The following is a 2,721-nucleotide window of genomic DNA, read 5'->3' as shown; positions in this document are numbered from 1 at the left end:
TGTCCATACTGTTTTCCATAGTGGCTGTGTTAATTTACACCCCCACCAACAGTACATGAAGGGTTCCCTTTTCTCCACACCCTCTTAGCATTTATTGCTTATAGGTTTTTTTTGATAATGGCCATTCTGACCCGTGTGAGGTGATATTTCATTGTAATTTTGATTTGTGTATCTTTAATAATTAGTGCTATTGATCATCTTTTCATATGTTTATTGGCTATCTGTATGTCTTTGGAGAAATGTCTATTTAGGTCTTCCACCCATTTTTTGATTGAGTTGTTTGTTTTTTTCATATTGAGCTGGTTGAGCTGCTTCTATGTTTTGGAGATTAATCCTTTGTCAGTTGCTTAATTTGCAAATATTTTCATTATGAGAGTGTCTTTTCATCTTGTTTCTGATTTCCTTTGCTTTGCAAAGCTCTTAAGTTTAATTAGGTCTCATTTGTTTATTTTTGTTTTTATTTTCATTGCTGTGGGAGGTGGGTCAAAAAAGATCTTGTTTCAATTTATGTCAAAGAGTATTCTGTGTATATTTTCCTTTACATATACAGTTTTAAAAATGTTAACTCAATCATAAATATATAAGTAATAGAGTAATATGGTGTGATTTTGATGGTAACAAATTCTGTCTCTCTTAGGAATCTGACTAAACTTAAGTAGGTGTGATTAAAGGAATACTTGCTGTCTTGATCTTCTACTTTGTAATCTTGAGTTGGCTTACTTCTCTGAACTTTTATGTACCTGCTCTTTGCCTTACTGCCTCCCTCATGTGATCCACATCGATCGCTCTCTGATATTCAAAGCTCTTACTGTGAAATCTTAGAATGTGTTGACAATTTCTTAAAGTTCAGACTTCAAGCACTATCTTCACCAACTAATTTGCAATTGCAGACTTGAATATTGCTGAAACATAGGAGGTGTAGCCTCTTTGTTGAGTGTATTTTGCAGTGTTTACTAAAGTGGCTTGTTCTTGGAATTGGCTTTCCTTTCTCTGCACCTCCTTTGCCCTGCAACCTATCAACAGTTGAACTTATGCAGAACATCTGAGCCTTGGGCAGAAAGAGAACAACTTCTAGATTCCAGAGGAGAGAATTTCTCCTCTTTCTCCTCCACTGATCAAACTTGGAGATAACTTTGGTTGCTGCCTGAATTAAAAGATGGGATATCCCTATGACTTTGGTCCCTCTGGGTTCTTATTATTTCAAAGGTTTCTGTTATTTGAACCATATTCAGTAAGTATTTGTTGGGTGAATGAATGATTTTCTCTGGGTTGGAATCTTGGAGCTGATTCCATTAGAGCTGAAGACCCTGAAGCTCAGAGGGGTTGCATGGATTGGTGAGGAGAAAAGCAGGCTTAGAACTAGGTCTTCTGGCTTTACTGCAAATACTTGCTCATCTTAAGACTCAACAGAGCAGCCTTTTCTTTCTGAAGGTACTCCTGCTGGTTTCTCCCATCCTCTCTCCATCCGGTAGAGCTGACCACTGTCTCCACAGTACTCTGAAGTCCTTGACAGTTGCAGGCAGTTATTTATCTACATGTACATCTCTTCCTGTTGAGATTATAAGCTCCTTGAAGAGGAGGCCATATCTTAATTGTTGCTGTTTTTTTTTTTTAAATTAACATTTAGTTCAGTTTTGGCCTTGAATATGTAAATGAGCAGATGAGTGCATATAGTGTCTGCATATCTTATATTTTTCTTGTGTGATAGTGAATCCGGCCCTCTATAAACTTGTCAGATCAAGTGCTTCAACACTTTATGGTATTTTCCTTAGACATTGTGTATATGTCTATATATGTGCGTCTTAATCTTTTCTCTTAAAACTCATTGTTATTATTAGAAAAAGAAATACAGGCTTATTATTAAAAATTCCAATAACGCTTTAGAGTGAAAAGCAAAAGCTGGTTGTTTCTTCTACACCCAATACCCCTGTAATTTGTCTTTTGAGGTTTTTTCCATGAATTATTTTGTTTGATTTACATATAAGGTGTCACACTATATATAATCATTCACTACTTACTTTGTTTTCACTTAATGATCTATTTTGGACATCTTTTCATATCAGTGCATATATTTCCATCTTATTCTTCTTAATTATTGCATAGCATTCTATAGTACAGGTATAACATCAAATGTCTAGTAGTGCACTTTTACTGAAAGATGGTTGTGTGCATGTACTTAGTTGCTCAGTCGTGTCCAACTCTTTGTGACCCCATGGACTGTAGCTCCCCAGGCTCCTCTGCCCATGGAGATTCTCTAGGCAAGAATACTGGAATGGGTTGCCATGGCCTCCTCCAGGGTATCTTCCCAACCTAGGGAGCTAACCCAGGTCTCCCACATTGCAGGTGGATTCTTTACCATCTGAACCACCAGGGAAGCCTGAAAGACAGTTAGCTGGTTTCATTTTTTCCTTAAGAAATGTCCAGAAAAAAAAAAAAAAAAAAAGAAATGTCCAGAAATCCTGTACACATACAGGCATAACTGAGGAGAAATTCTTGGACGTAGTATCAGTGATTACCTGGATAGGAGCATTTACATTTTTGACAGATGTTGCAAAACTGTCCTTCATGTTAGTAGTTTTTGATAGAGAAAGCAAGTCACTTCTTAGGTCTGGGGATCAGCAAGTCAGCTGAGACATAAAACATGAAATGGAATCAAAGGGGTTAACTGCAGTGGTGCATTCTTGTGTTTCTTCCTAGATGTGAGGCATTTCTGGAGCCCGC

The sequence above is a fragment of the Cervus elaphus genome, chromosome 20 (genome assembly GCF_910594005.1).
Source record: "Cervus elaphus chromosome 20, mCerEla1.1, whole genome shotgun sequence".
NCBI lineage: Eukaryota > Metazoa > Chordata > Mammalia > Artiodactyla > Cervidae > Cervus > Cervus elaphus.
This window is presented reverse-complemented; position numbering follows the sequence as displayed.